Genomic DNA, 16,962 nt, shown 5'->3' on the forward strand with positions numbered 1-16,962 from the left:
CATCAGCCGGAAGCAATTTGAACCGGGACATAGGATCTTACTTTACCATTCACAATTGAAGTTGTTTTCGGGAAAGTTAAGATCAAAGTGGATTAGGCCTTTTTTTATAATAAAACTTTTTACCATGGAGCGGTAGAAATCCAAAGTGAGGAAACAAGACAAATTTTCAAAGTCAATGGGCACCGTTTGAAGCCATTCTATGAAGGTTTCAATGCTAATGTTCTTGAAATCATCCATTTGGATGTCCCTCCGTGTTAAATCAAGCTAGGAGGACATCTCGCCGAAGACGTTAAAGAGGGGTATTTTTGGAAAGCATTGTGCTTTCATGTCTTTGAATTAGAATAAAGAAGTTTTGAAGATGTCTTGATGTTTCCTTTGGAGTTATCTTTGAAGAAAATAAGTTTTTTTATGTGTTTGGGGCCTTCCAAAGCAAGAACTAGTGAAGAAAACTGAGCAAAAATGGGAACCGGGAGCTAAAGACTATGCGACGTGCACAGGGGTGCGCGACTGATCTACGCAGTCGGACTCAAGCATGCAACAATGGCCTAAGACTTAACTACAAGGTCTGCGCGACCTACATACTGAGCAGGGCAATTTGGGCTATTTTCAGCTATTATTTTGATCAGGTGTTGATGAAAGGTTTTAATAAGTTGATCTTTTGACTTTTCTTGACCAACATTGACCGAAATTGACCCTTGTCGACCCGTAGATTAAAATGTTCAGCTTCTCTTCTTCTTCATTAAACCCTACAACACTATCTAGTTGCTATTATTAGGTTTAAGCTCTATTGTCGACCTATAATTACGAAATTTTGTGTGTTCAGGTTTCTAAACATTTAATTATGATATTAGAACTGGCATATAACTTTTCAGTGTAATATGGAGAGTTATACATCGAAACTTTCTCTATCTATATTCTCGTCCCGTTATGCTAACCATCATTATGGTGTCCATAACATCATCATGAGAACTTTTAGCAGATTAGGAAAAAGTAATGGGAATCAACAGTCTGAGCCCCCTATAGTCGTGTGTTCACCTAAAGCAGTACCGGTAGCTAAACTTTTCAAAATAGAGATCATTAGGGATCTATTAGCATAAGAGAAGGAAGAAATGAGACAACCCTATCAAGAAAAAAGAAGAGAGCCTACTGTGCTTGTCATGCAACCTGAGCTTAATGAGGATCATTTTGAGGAAGGAAATTACAGGAGGATAGTTAGTCATATAGAACCCCAAGTGGTGAGGAGGAATAACCCATATGTAAATATTGAGGGAGATAGATGCAAGTATAAGGACTTTATAGCTGCCAAATCACCAAGTCTTTCAGGTAGTTCGGAACCAGTAGAAGTTATAGACTGGATCTTCGAGATTGAATGTTCTTTGAAACCTACAACTACAGCAACTGACAGAAGATCATCTTAGCAATCAGACAATTGGAGGCTGGAGTCTTAAGTTGTTCGAAGTTATTGGCTAACTCCATGCTGAATGCAGAAGCAATTAAGATGTATTGATAGAACTTCCTTCGCGAGTTAAAAATGCAATACTACACTGAACAAGATCTTCTGGAGATCAGCAATGAATTTTAGAATCTGAAGAGAGGGAAGATGAGCATCAGTGAGTATGCTGCAACATTCACTGAAAAGATGAAGCTAGTTCCTCACTTTGTAGCTACCAAACATTCCAAAGTAAATAAGTTCATTATAGGACTACCAGCGGACTACGGGCCAACAGTGAAGCTGGAAACTATTTTCAAAGCAGCTATCTAGGTAGCTAGGAATGTAGAGACACAGGGTATTGGACGAGCCGAGATAGGATAGAAAATGAAGGTAGAAGGAACTTCAAGGTCCGAAAAGAAAAATAAATTCTCGAAGTCTGACCTAAACGATAAGAAGTTTGGAGGTAGAAGTGAAGCCAAATGGTGTGATAAGTGCAAGAAAAAGGACTTTGGGAATTACGCTGGGGAAGTCATTTGTTTCAAATATGGAAGAGCGGGTCACTATTTAAAGATTGTACATTCGATGAGTAGAAGTGTTATGAATGTGGAGATGGTGGAAAAATTTCAAAGAATTACCCAAATCAAAATGAAGCAGAAAGGAAAAATGTGTCATCGACGTCAATGGGAAGGGCATATCATATGATCCTTAATGAAACAACAATAGGTTTCAAACAAAGAGAAGCTTATCCATAATTTGGGATATGAGGAAGAAGATGGGTAGTATTAGAACGAGTGCCCTGATGTTAATAGGCATGTAATATAAATAAATCTTGTAACTATTTTAAGTGATAATGCAATTTCCTAAAATATGTTATGTGCTTTATGTATGATTTCCATTTATGATAACTTACTGAACTGTGAGACAATACTTGGGACGAGTAGCAGTAGGTGAGAAAGGTAGTAGATGCCTATACTACTGGAAGCACAAGACTCGCACTTGGACCAGATAAACTTACAAGATTACTAAGTCTCAAATTAGTGAGCTATTTTGTTCATTTCCATCATTACATTTGCTTCGGTAATGACCAAAGAGATTATTTATCTTGCAACCAATGAAATCATCATAAATCGTGTCCTACTAAGATATATTCGTAAAGGATCAAACTTGGTTGTGAGAACCATGTTCACTCTAGTGTCCGACTTTAATCAAAGATACAAAGGATCAAAGCAATTGGCAAATAGATTGCAAATCGTCATTATAGCTTAGCAGCTGGTAGCTAGAGATTGCTACCTACAATAATGAGATTATATCACATTAGAACATGAAGGAAGATATCACCCATTCATGATCCTGACTCAAAGATACCTGATGTGACAACCCGAAATTTCCATTCTGTACAAACAATATCAAGTCTATAGAGGTTAGAACAGTTGCAGTAAATTTTCAGACTTTTTGGTATAAGTTTAAGTATTTCAGGATTTACACTTGATGAGATATCAGGAGAGAGGATGCACTAGGATATTGTGCAACTCCGTTATTCCAAAGCTTCATCATATTAGAATTCAATGGCTGAATAAAAATATTTTCTGCAAAAAACCCTAGAGTATATATAGGATTCTGAGCCATATTTATTCATTAGTTACATTTCCAACTACAGAAAAGCCGATTTCTCTCTCAAGGATCTTCGGGCTTTCTTCCCAAATTGTGAGTACTTCTATCCTAGTGTGTTATAAGGCTTGATATGTGTCTAATACACTAGAAATCATAGGAAAACAACAAGATAGAGAGTTTATGGCCCAAGAACATCTTAGACCATAAACGCTTATTGATGGGGCAAAGAGTGCCCTAGTCCCTTCCTCTTGCCATGAAACTATCTTAGACTCTTACCCTAATGTGTTTAGGACTAGAAAATACCCCAAAAACACCAATAGTAAGGTGTTCATAGCCCAAGAAGTTCTTGGACCGTGAACTCCAAACAAAAGGGCCAAAGTGTGCTTTAAACTCTCCTAAAGCCTTGGACACTAGCCTAGATTAGTTCCTAGTTAAATTAGGGACTTGAAATCACCAAAAACACCCTTCCATGGGAGATTAAGGCCGTAATCTCCAAGGGATTTGGTCCCAGGGCCATGAACTCCTCAAAGGAGTTAAAGGATGCCCTAAACTCTTCCAAAGGCCATGCCTCAAACATCAATTGGTCATGTAAGTATGAGCTTACTTCCGTAAACGCATGAGTTTATGACTGTAAACTCATTTGTTGGTGACATTAGGGCCGTGAACTCCCTTATGGAGTTTTCCTTGAACCCTACACCCACTAGCTTGTCCCTACAACACTTAGATGCAATCCTAGAGGCTAATAACACTTGACAAAGGTGTTTAGCATGTCCTAGGGTGTCTTGACTTGTTTATTAGTTGTTTATAGACTAATTTGATACATATATGTGATATTATATGTTAACTAGGATCATAGAGTGTGTTCAAGACATTAGTTGACACCTAGCAATCCTACATCTTCAGTTCATCTGTACCACTCACAACAGGTGAGTTCATACCCCTTAATCAATGTTTTAAATGTTTTTTTAAATGTTTTATGGGGGGCGGGGGATACAAGTAGAATCATGCTACTTATTATATCAATCACATGTGATTAATAAGCAACATTCAAATGATTTACTACTCATTAGCCGTTTTACCAAAGGTATTTCTTCAAATGACTTTCATAAACGTTTTATATGTTTAAAACTCCTTATTTTACACTGTATGTTTCATTTCAAACTCATTCACAATTGTGTTTCCACCAAATGTTTCTTTATACTTAAATTGTTTATCAAACCCATGCTTTCAACTCGTTATATCGATTGACATAAAGTCGATCTTTTCTTAGATAATAATTATGTTCAAAGGTTTTACAAAACTTATTTGATGCTTTTATATTATCAATTGCATGCCTATGTATGTATAGTTATATAAGCAATGTTTAAAAGGCTTAGGAAGGCCTGTCCGCCTATTTCCTTTTCGCGCATGAGATGTGGTCTGGTGGGATATCGGGTATCTGTTCGAAGGCCGTTTAAATATTAGTTATATATCATGTGTACATATACGGTCATAAAGGTTCTTCCAGTTCATTCAATACTCTTGGGTAGCAAGGGTACACTTCCATGTTCATACGTACCGATTACATTACTAGTAACCTACCACAGGGGTAGTTCAGGGAGATACTAGAACGCGATATCATACAATGAGTCAGTTCATTCATGAGTCAATACTTGCTAGACAGAGAGAGAACACTCGTTACATGATAGTACACACAGTACATTACTATACATGCTAGACAGAGAGAGAACACACATTACAGCTAGCACACGTAGAACATTACAGTACATTACTATACTATTACATATATATGTTTACGTGATTACGCTTACATGAGTACCTTTACATATATACATTTACATGAGTGCGTTTACATATATGGTAATCGGACAGACATCACTAAGTGCTATAGCGTAGAACAAGTTCAGGATCTAACTATACCGATGAATCTCAACGCATTGTGATAGTTATATCGGGTATAGATGATCATAGTAATGTGGACGTTCACAACTTGCATACATGTAGGGGTTGTGTGTAGGTCCTAAAATCTATTTGACAGGGGAGTGTTTAGCTTGGGATCTAGACATCACATTAGGCCTTATCCCTCAAATAAGGCAATAGGAGTACATAAGTAGTCACTTGTTACAAATACTACAGTACTTGCGAGATTACGATAGATTTAAGGTAGTTAGTACGGTTGTAGTTTCGATACTACACCATAGTACTATTTCCTTTTCGCGTTACATTCAGTTTCTGAACATTCACACGATGCACGGTAATGTAGTAGCTATATTTTTGGTTAATGATAGCCGGATTTGGGAAAATACACACTCTTACAAGTGACACACACATGGATACTAGATGCCTTGGTAGAAGGATACAGTTAGTAGGAAACATAGACTTTTCTAGGATGTTCATACACATACACATACTGACAGTGCATTTACATACAAATACTTATAGTTCATTTACATACAAGTACTTATGATCTTACCAGCTTTAAAGCTGATACTCGCTTTCAAAATAACTTGTATCCTCAGGTCAACCATAGATAGGTACCGATGCAAGGTTCAGGGAAGATGTTTCTCGTTCAAGACGCACCTTTGATTTTGATTTATGATTTAGTGTTTATCATAATTTGACAGAACACACTTGTATTAACTTTATATTATTAATGCAATGGATGATGTTGTTGCTTGTTTACTACTTTTCATTGTTATGATACTGTACATGACGTCCTCCGCCCAAGAACGTTTCCGCCGTTCATGGTTTTGGGGTGTGACAGATTGGTATCAGAGAATTGTTTATAGTGAATTAAGTATATGAACCCATAAAAGATATACAGACTATAAATACATTGGGATAAAAATACTCTGACCAAGAGTTTATACTTTAAATAGTAAAATATTTAATTAAGTATACGTGCCTGCATTCATACTAAAATCAGTGTCACTAGGACAGTACAAAAGAATTACGATTGTTGGGCAACATAGGTGGACTTAGAGACATATAGTCAAAACTGGGAAGATATAGCCTGATCAACTATATTATCTGGGGGTTGACTAGCATGTGCCTAAGTGTAGTTGTGTAGTTGCAACAAGTCTAAAATCTTACCAACAATACCACAAAGAGAACAGTACAACATTACATTAAATTTAAAATACTATAGGAGTGTTTGGTGTTACTATAAGTACTTTATACTTGAGAACTAAAATGCGATTTTCATTACTAAGTTGATAGTTGCTTAGTGGATACACTATGGCTATATGTAACTAGGATGTTATAGGCTTAGAATTTGTGAAAATTTTGCTTTACCCCTATTCTGTGTGAATTTGGAGTTAAGATTGCTTATTCGAAGGCCTATCCTGTTTCGATTACATATAACTGGTATGCACATCACAAATAGTGATGTAACCAATGAAGATTTTCTAAATAATTAAATAGATAGTTCATCTAATAATTATTTTCTTACCCCAATTCTCGCGTAGATAACATGGCTGGACTCCATCCCCACGGCAACCAGTACCTTCCGAACGAAGTCATTGCTGGTGGAAGAACCAGAGAATGATCATCCTATCCCTTTGAATAATCATCACGATGAAGACCTTTCTGACGATGTTAACTCTAAACCCGAGGTTGAGAACCTACCCCATGCAGCTCTCGTTCCAAATCCTAACCCTCGTACGGCTTTTCATGGCCCAATGCCTCCATGGGTGAAATGTTTCGAAACATAGAGCCATGGACAAGATCAGCCCATGCCATTTAACGGTGACCGAAGCTTTTATGACCTGAGCAATGGGGGCTCAGCAGACAGAATCTTGCCAATCTTGGTCCACAGAGTGGCCCAAAATGAGATTCAAGGCAGGACAGCCCAACATCAGATAACGGAAGTTGTCACCAATGCAAGAATGCATACCCTCCGCACCATTCGTCTAGAAGATGCTCGTGAGAGATCTGAAAGAGACCATGAAGACCTGCTTCAAGCACTGGCTGAATCACGAGCCAAAGTCATAGAACTCCGCGTACGCCAGAGGGTGTACGAAAGACACTTACTTGATATGGAACGTCAACTGGCTGAGCTGAGAGTTCACCAGACGGCTGACCGTCGCCAGTAGTAGATGCCATACTTTATTATTCCTTGTTCCAAAAGGAATCGTTTTTCTGTTTATGCCCGATGTGGCATTTTCCATGAAACTATCTTGTACTGTAAGTACTTTAGTTAGGCCTTTAAGCTGTCAAGGACTATCTTCTCTGGATATGATGTAAGACCTTTACAAGGTCATTTTTCCCGAACTTTTACGTCATGAATATCAAAGATATTGACAGTCGGCTAACTTCCGTGTCATACTTTATTCAAGTACTCTCATCGTACTTTCATTGGAGTCTATCTGAAACATGCTCTAGTCAGGTCATTGGACTATAACAATTTAGCTCTGGAGACATTTCCAAGTCTCTTTTAGTGGTTGGATCATGTTATTCACCAACCAATGATACCTCAGCTTGAACGACAAACGTCTTGAGACCATTCCACGAACTTACTCCCACTCATTACTAGGACTGCATCATCAGGATGTAGGTCAACCCTTCATGAACACACTTCCACTGAGTACTAGGACTGCATCATAGGGATATAGGTCAAACCTTCGTGAACATACTTCCAATTTGTACTAGGACAGCATCATAGGGATGTAGGTCAAACTCTCAAGAACATACTCTTACTCTTTACTTGAACAATCGAAGTACATCTAGGGTCAACCAGAATCGCTCACTAAATCCTTATCTTTCGTGTTACAGAATCATGTCGTCATCCGGAAACAATCATCCGAGCAAAGAAACCCCTATCCTCCATATCAACGCCGCTACATTACAAGCTGCAGTAGCAACTGCTGTGACAACTTTCCTTACACACATCACTACAGCTGTTGTGACAACTTTCCTTACACACATCAACTCAAGCAACGCAAGCAAGACTGGCAAAGGAGTCGAAACTTCCGATGGTAGTACCAAACCGAGAACCCATCAAACGGCAACAGTCATGGACTTGCGAAGCCGCAAGATCAAAAAGAAGAGACAATATCGTCATTCCCTAAAGGAGCGCATGAGATCCCAAAGACTTGCCATGCCATAACAACAAGTGGCAACTCCTGCAGAACGCTTTAGGAAGCAATTTCCAAGGTGGAGTAATGAGGAAGGTACCCGTGTCAACATAACACTGGCTAAACACCTCACTCCCGCCACCAATGCTAGTACTAGCCAGTCATGCCACCAATGCGGTGAGATAGGGAACATCAAGATGGATTGTCCTATAACAAAGAACTCCAGCGCAGACGGCAGAGTTCTCAGGATCACAGCTGCAGGAGAGCCTACTCCGGACCGACGTTAATGTAATTTAGGCGTTTCGTTGTAACAGACTTATAAACCATCCAAAACTAGTGCAACCAGAGTCTTATCTTTTGCGGGATCCTGTCGGTATAGGGATGCTCGTGTTGTGGATACTTGTCTTTTGTAGTATACTTCATTCGCAGCAATAGTCTTGTAGTAAGACTAAAGTACTGTAACCCTGTTGATGGTTGCACGGTTGTGTTTTGTCCATAATGCCTTATGTTCAAATCTAATGTCTTTAAGTTTCTTTATGATTCCGACATTACCATACGACTAGATTCAATTTGAGCTGCACAAAACTAGCTTCATACATACATCTGTTTCTCCGTAAACGTCTTTTTAGCAAAACCGTCACATCAGAACAGTGAAGTACTCATGCATGGAGTACCTCATAGTTCTTTTTCTTTCTTTCCGAAGAAATCCCCGAAGTACCACTCGTACAGTACGTCAAGTTCAATGCAAAGATTCATACGGTTAATTTATCGCTGAAGAATGTATACATCGGGGTGATGTATAACCATGGTTCTACAGGTTTAGAATTGAGGATTCCACTTTAACTTCTTTTCCTCGATGGGGAGTGAGCTTAAAGAAGAATCAGTTATTCGACTACCTTTTCAATCTTAATTATATACGAATCGTATACACGATGCTGCAAATGATGAGCCAGGGATGACTTCTGATATGAACTTCAGGACGGAGACTGCCCAAGACTACGAGTGATCGCATCGTTATGAGAACAAACTTAGAACCTAGTACGATTCCTGTAACGAGATCGCCCTACAGTCTAAACACCTATGGAGATAAAAGAACAATCCGAACAACTTAGCGAACTACACAGAAATAGAATTGGAAGACTAAGCTTCGCATCCTGGAGAGCTCCAATCTTATTCTTCCAGGGGTCGAAGCATTGCATCATATGTGCCTCGGCTATCTGGGACTCCATCAAGATTTCAACCAGAAATCATTATCTTTGCCTCGCATAGATGAATTGGTTGAGCAACCGCAAGGAGAGAATTACTTTCAGAAAGGGACCTGAGATCCGAATATCACCAGTTTGAGTGTTAGGGAAGGATGTCCGGAAGACTACCTTCCGAACTTGATGCCGACACTTCAAGTCCGTAGTGATACCCCTCGGATAGGACCAATACACCCGTAGCATTCATGAGTTTAATGAATACGGTCTGCCTTTCTTACTTGGATCAGTTCGTTATTCTCCTTGTAATGACTTATTTATCTACCCTCGTAGTAAGAAGGAACATATGGAAACATTACCTTCGCAGAAAATTTCGCAAAGTTCTCTGAACACGAGTTTTGGAATCGAAGATTCGAATTCCTAAGACACACTATTAGTGATGTGGGAATTCTTGAGTACTCTTGCAATTTATCAAAACCGTTGACAATTTGTCGACACCGAAGACGCCGACAAAAATTCGCCAGATTCTAGGTCTTGCAGACCTACTGTCGCATTCCATTCAGATATTCTCACAAATTACAGAAACCCTTACGACTTTGACCCAGCAGAGGGTGGCCCTTGACTGGGAAGATAAGCAAGAAACCTTGGAATTCCAAGTGAGAGACCAAATTCTTGAGGAAGTCTCGCTTTGTTAATGGCTTGATACGCTTGTTAAAGCGTGGGAAGCTAAATCCAAGATGGTTAGGACCTCCGAGGTTCTTAACATAATCGGTCCTGTATCTTACAAACTAGACCTACTCCGCGAGTGTAGTAATGCACATTTTACCCGTAGTGTCTCGATCTTGAAACTGTACATTTCCGTCAGGACTCTCGTAAGTCCACTCGACGAGATCTAGATTCACGAGATCCTCGTCTTCGTAGAAGAACCGTAGTGACCCTCGACTGAGAAGTCAAGCGGACGAAGCAACGTCGCCTCCATTTAGTGAAGGTTCATTAGGATACCAACCGAGGACCCGAATTCACTTAGGAGCGCGAGAACCAGTCGACTAGGAAGTTCCCACCTCATGACTCGATCATTCATACATACTTCCTTACCTAAATTCTAATTTCGGGACAAAATTCCCTTCAACAGGGGGATGATGTGACAACCCGAAATTTCCATTCTGTGCAAACCATATCAAGTCAATAGAAATTAGAACAGTTGCAATAAATTTTCAGACTTTTTGATATAAGTTTGAGTATTTCAGGATTTACACTTGATGAGATATCAGGAGAGAGGATGCACTAGGGTATTGTGCAACTCTGTTAATCCAAAGCTTCATGATATTAGAATTCAATGCCTGAATAAAAATATTTTCTGCCAAAAACCCCATAAGTATATATAGGATTCTGAGCCATATTTATTCATTAGTTACATTTCCAACTAGAGAAAAGCCGATTTCTCTCTCAAGGATCTTCGGGCTTTCGTCCCAAATCGTGAGTACTTCTATCCTAGTGTGTTATAAGGCTTGATATGTGTCTAATACACTAGAAATCATAGGAAAACAACAAGATTATAGAGTTTACGGCTCAAGAACATCTTGGACCGTAAACCCTTATTTATGGAGCAAAGAGTGCCCTAGTCCCTTCCTCTTGCCACGCAACTAGCTTAGAGTCTTACCCTAATGTGTTTAGGACTAGAAAACAGCCCAAAACAACCAAGAGTAAGGTGTTCACGACCCAAAAAGTTCTTGGACCGTGAACTCCAAACAAAAGGGCCAAAGTCTTCTTTAAACTCTCCTAAAGCCTTGGACACTAGCCTAGATTAGTTCCTAGTTAAATTAGGGACGTCAAAATCACCAAAAACACCCTTACATGGGAGATTACGGCCGTAATCTCCAAGGGATTTGGTCCCAGGGCCGTGGACTCCTTAAGGAGTTAAAGGATGCCCTAAACTCTTCCAAAGACCATGCCTTTAAGTAGAAATGCTTCTTATGGTCTTATAGAGCCTCAAACATCAATTGGTCATGTAAGAATGAGCATATAGCTGTAAACTCATGAGTTTACGACCGTAAACTCATTTGTTGGTGACATTAGGGCCGTGAACTCCCTTATGGAGTTTTCCTTGAACCCTACACCCACTAGCTTGTCCCTACAACACTTAGATGCAATCCTAGAGGCTAATAACACTTGACAAAGGTGCTTAGCGTGTCCTAGGGTGTCTTGACTTGTTTAGTAGTTGTTTATAGATTAATTTGATATTTATATGTGATATGATATGTTAACTAGGATCATAGAGTGTGTTCAAGACTTCACTTGACAACTAGCAATCCTACATCTTCAGTTCATCCGTACCACTCATAACAGGTGAATTCATACCCCTTTATCAATGTTTTAAATGTTTTTTTAAATGTTTTATGGGGGGTACAGGTAGAATCATGCTACTTATTATATCAATCACATGTGATTAATAAGCAACATTCAAATGATTTACTACTCATTAGCCGTGTTACGAAAAAGATTTCTTCAAATGAATTTCATAAACGTTTTATATGTTTAAAACTCCTTATTTTACACTATATGTTTCATTTCAAACTCATTTACAATTGTGTTTCCACCAAATGTTTCTTTATACTTAAACTGTTTATCAAACCCATGCTTTCAACTCGTTTTATAGATTGACATGAAGTCGATCATTTCTTAGATAATAATTATGTTCAAAGGTTTTACAAAACTTATTTTATGCTTTTATATTATCAATTGCATGCCTATGTATGTATAGTTAGATAAGCAATGTTTAAAAGGCTTAGGAAGGCCTGCCCGCCCTATTTCCTTTTCGCGCTTGAGATGTGGTCTGGTGGGATATCGGGTATCCGTCCGAAGGTCGTTTAAATATTAGTTATATATCATGTGTACATATATGATCATAAAGGTTCTTCTAGTTCATTCAATACCCTTGGGTAGCAAGGGTACACTTCCATGTTCATACGTACCAGTTACATTACTAGTAAGATACCATAGGGGTAGTTCAGGGAGATACTAGAACTATTACTAGAATGCGATATTATACAATGAGTCTGTTCATTCATGAGTCAATACTTGCTAGACAGAGAGAGAACACTCGTTACATGATAGTACACATAGTACATTACTATACATGCTAGACAGAGAGAGAACACACATTACAGCTAGCACACGTAGAACATTACATTACATTACTATACTATTACATAGATATGTTTACATGATTATGCTTACATGAGTACCTTTACATATATACATTTATATGAGTGCGTTTACATATACGATAATAGGACAGACATCACTAAGTGCTATAGCGTAGAACAAGTTCAAGATCTAACAATACCGATGAATCTCAACGCATTGTGATAGTTATATTGGGTATACATGATCATTGTAATGTGGATGTTCACAGCTTGCATACATGCAGGGGTCGTGTGTAGGTCCTAAAATCTCTTTGACAGGGGAGCGTTTAGCCTGGGATCTAGACATCACATTAGGCCTTATCCCTCAAATAAGGCAATAGGAGTACAGAAGTAGTCACTTGTTACAAATACTATAGTACTTACGAGATTACGATAGATTTAAGGTAGTTAGTACGATTGTAGTTTCGATACTACACCATAGTACTATTTCCTTTTCGCGTTACATTCAGTTCGTGAACATTCACACGATGCACGGTAATGTAGTAGCTATATTTTTGGTTAATGATAGTCGGATTTGGGAAAATACACACTCTTACAAGTGACACACACATGGATACTAGATGCCTTGGTAGAAGGATACAGTTAGTAGGAAACATAGGGTTTTCTAGGATGTTCATATACCTACACATACTTACAGTTCATTTACATTCAAATACTTACAATTCATTTACATACAAGTACTTACATACAAATTAAGACACTAAAATACTTATGATCTCACCGGATTTAAAGCTGATACTCGCTTTCAAAATAACTTCTATCCTCAGGTCAGCCATAGACAGGTACCGATGCAAGGTTCAGGGAAGATGGTGCTCGTTCAAGACGCACCTTTCATTTTGATTTATGATTTAGTGTTTATCTTAATTTAACAGAACACACTTGTATTAAAATTAAATTATTAATGCAATGGATGATGTTGTTGCTTGTTTACTACTTTTCATTGTTGTGATACTGTACATGATGTCCTCCGACCCAGAACGTTTCTGCCGTTCATGGTTTTGGGGTGTGACACCTGAGTTTAGCCATTCCATCATACGATGAGAGATTACTAGAACATAACCCATTGGTCTGTTAGGGTAGTTAAAGTAAAGATCTTATCTTAGGAGCAAGGGCCTCTAATGAAGATCATTTAAGAAAGACATAAGAGTTACGGTTATATTCCTACAGTGGAAAGGTAACGTGAAATGTCAATATACAAGCCTTGTTTTGTTGATGATTCTTGGACGTAATCATCCTAAGGGTGAGATAATTGTAACACCCGCAATTTCAAGCTAGTGAATTTAAAGATACTACACGAATTTTTAATAGAAGAGTATTTAGGATAAATAATCATAAGCAAAGTGATAGTGTAGCCACAAGGATTTGGTACACATAATGAACGTTGAAATCTGGCATCGTATTAAGAAGTTATGTTTGTTCTAAGTTTTGTGATTAAATCGGCACAACTCTCCATAGCGTAAAATGTAAATTTTTGATAAATTACCTTCTAGCCTAAATGATCTAAGTGAAAGTCGTAGTAGTCATTAAACCAATATTGAGCGTATAGACAACGTCCAAATCTGACTTCATACGAGGAAGTTATGATTTTTTGAAGTTTCAACATGGCAATGCGGGCACAGAAATCGAAATTCTTATCCATTGATTTTTAGACAAAACGATATAAATGACTGTAAAGACAAGCGTGGACGGATATGGTATGGGAGAGTTATGAATTTTGAACAGAATTCAACAATCTAGGTCTGTTAAAAATATAACTTTAAAACAAATTCAAAATTAGCGGATGGAGTCTAATTAAAATTTGATGATCTCATCGATAGCTATGGGTGGATATAAAGAACAAAAATGCAGTACATATAAAGAATTTACGAATTTTTGAAGTTTCACAAGATGCACCCCGCGCAAAAAGATCAAGGCGCGCATCTTCTAGAACCTGCCATGTCACACCAGCCAATGCTCGAAACGTTTTAGCAAGTGAGAGGAGCTACGTGTTTGAAGTGTGCGTCATACACATCAGATTGTGTAGCGCGTATATGGAAATTTCACCTATAACTAGCTCCTTGTTGCTCATATTTTCCAAATACTTTGCCTATCATTCTCTCTCGGATCTCTTGTCCACTTAGCCCGAGAAATCCATAGCTTTAGTCAGCGGCAAAGCTCTGCAATCCCTAAAATAGTAGTAGTAGCAAGTAGAAGCTCGTCCAATAAAATTTCCAGACTTTTGCCTAGGAAATCTCTGTAAGTTAACTTGCATTCATCCTTTTTTAGTGTAATTTGTATTTATAGTCATACTCATTTTTATGAATCTATAAATAAGATATATCAATAATTCCATGTCGTTATATTAATTCATCTACTTACGGGAGAGGTGTCTAAAAATGGTTATGTTGGCTAGGTTTTTGGATTTCAGAAAGACTATATGTTGAAATTGTCTTGCCTCCCAACTGTCCTGCATGGCTGATCCTTACTTGATAGATCTTCATGTAGACATTGGGATTAGTGAGGAATCTAGACTATAAGGATCACTAGGATTAAGAAACTAGACAAAGGCTTAATACATTATACGTCTAGGTCTTGTGAACGTACGAAGCGAAACGCTGTCAAAATCATCAGTCATCCACTTTTATAAAGTGTGCATAGTTACTTTCATCTTACACATAGATATGAAGTATATAATTAATTAATTGTTATATGTGCTTATGTGCAACTATGTTATGAGTTAGATGAAATGTTACAAAGATAAATTAGATGATTTATACCATATATGTATTTTATAAATATAATACATTGGGTAATGAAGGTAGTAATAGATGTCATAGTATAATTAAATATGAAGGCAATTATACGATACCACAACAATAGAAATGGTAGTAGTAAGCCAAGGATGTAGGAATAGAACTAGTATACCAATGATGTAGTCACCTAAAAAATTATAGGTGACAACAACCTGAGAATTCATGACCGCCCTCTGGAACACAGCCAGCGATGGACTTTGTGTCTATTTGATGAGATCAGGTAGCGATGGACTTCTTGCTTGATAGAAAGACTCACACAACGATGGACTTCATGCCATTTTGATGTATACATGTAGCGATGGACTTCGTACCTATTAGACCGCTTGTGGAATTTAGGAAGTGATGGACTTCTTGCCTATTCCTTAGGACATACCCTTAGGAATAAATATAGAAAAAACCTAGTACATGTATTGTGGAGAAATCCTTGTAACAATACTATCAGCAACGATGACAAAGATAACCTTAGGATAGATAATTAAAGAAGAATAAATAAGAACGTGGGGTGGGTAATCGGGTTAATTGTTTGATAATTAAATATATTAACTATATTAATATGGCTTAAAAACCCTATGTACTTACCAGGTTTCCCAATCCGACCCACTCAGTTTCATTGCATCACAAGTAGCGCGACAATGTTACATGCACGATGATTGATTCACAAAGACGTTGATTGTTAGTTAAAGATATTGTATGACCCATTTATGCTTATGTTTTATATCAATTACGCCATCCAAAGATTTTCTAAATTAATGAAATGCATTTCTTTGGAAATACTTTTACAGGACCAAATTCCACAATTATAAAAAACACTATTTTAAATAAAGTATAAACAAAAACTTTCAAAATGATCATAAAAACGTGGATGTCACAATTGGTATCAAATCATTAGTTTAAGGGAACTAGGAATTTACAGGATTTTTAGAATTAAACTTTAAATGATAAGAAATCATCGTGAGATGTGTGTGTACTATAATTTAGGTAATACACCTGAATTGAGGCAAGCACTAGTTCACTTTAGGACAAGATTCCTATTTTGCTTTATCTGCTAAATGAATTACGCATGTTATATCTTTAAAATGCCCTACGATGCCTTAGATTGCCTATGTAATTGCTATTATTATGTTTAACGTCTGTCTCCGACCTAGAATTAGGAAAATTTATGTGTTCAAATTTCTAAACATTTAATTATGGTATTAGAACTTGCATATAAATTTTCAAAGTCATAAGGAGAGTTATACATCAAAATTTCCTCTATCTGTATTCTCGTCTTGGTACGCTAAACGTCGTTATAGTGTAGTCGAGCGTGAACCTAAAGCAGTACTGGTAGCTGAACCTGACACAGTGATGATAATTAGGGCTCTATTAGCATAACAGAGGGAAGAAATGGGACATCTCATTGAAGAAAATGGAAGACAACCTCCTGTGCCTATCATATAGCCTGAGCTTAACGAAGAGTAATATGAGGAAGGAAATATAGTAGGACAATTAGTCGTATGGAACCCCAAGTGGTTATGAGGAATAAAATGGATGTAGAAATTAAGGGAGATAGATGTATGTACAACGACTTGATGCCTTCCAGAGCAACAATTCTTTGCGGTACCTCGAAACGAGTAGAAGTTATAGACTGGATCTCCGAGACGGAAATGG

This window comes from Lactuca serriola, chromosome 4, assembly GCF_051521515.1.
Source record: "Lactuca serriola cultivar US96UC23 chromosome 4, Lser_US96UC23_V15, whole genome shotgun sequence".
NCBI classification, from domain to species: domain Eukaryota; kingdom Viridiplantae; phylum Streptophyta; class Magnoliopsida; order Asterales; family Asteraceae; genus Lactuca; species Lactuca serriola.